Source organism: Alexandromys fortis, unplaced genomic scaffold (genome assembly GCF_014885135.2).
Source record: "Alexandromys fortis isolate MF-2015 unplaced genomic scaffold, M_Fortis_MF-2015_v1.1 scaffold_198, whole genome shotgun sequence".
Taxonomy (NCBI): domain Eukaryota; kingdom Metazoa; phylum Chordata; class Mammalia; order Rodentia; family Cricetidae; genus Alexandromys; species Alexandromys fortis.
Genome location: NW_026068111.1, coordinates 182,173 through 182,740, shown reverse-complemented (window position 1 = coordinate 182,740; position 568 = coordinate 182,173).

The following is a 568-nucleotide window of genomic DNA, read 5'->3' as shown; positions in this document are numbered from 1 at the left end:
ATTAAGGAGAAGCTTCTAATTCTTCAAGCATTCACTACACTACTTTTTAACATCTGATCTCATGTCACTGGCCTCCTATGAAAAGAGTGTAAGTTGAGGGGCTGGGAGATAGCTCAGGGTTGAAGTGCTTGCACCCTGAGTGTGGGAACTGGAGGTGGGACCCCAGAACCCACTAGAGGCCCGGTGGGTGTGGTAGCCCACCTGTAATTCCAGCCTCAGAAGGATGAGAGATAGGAGATCTCCAGAGCGAGCTGCCTGTGGAGAGCAGCCACATCAGTGAGGTCTGGGTTTGATTGGAAGGCCTGCCTCAATGTCTAAGGTGGAAGAGTGATTGAGGATGATGTTGAATATCAAACGCGGACCTTTACACACACAAACACACGCGTGCAAGTGTGCACACACATGTGCACCCCACACATATGAAAATGGAAAATAAAGGGATGGTTGAAAAATATAATATGACCCAAAGTAACAGGACAGGGAAGTGATGTCACACAGGTCACTTAGCTTTGTTAAATGACAACCCTGTGTTACAATGCTCTGGTCTCTTTTTTTTTTTTTTTTTTTT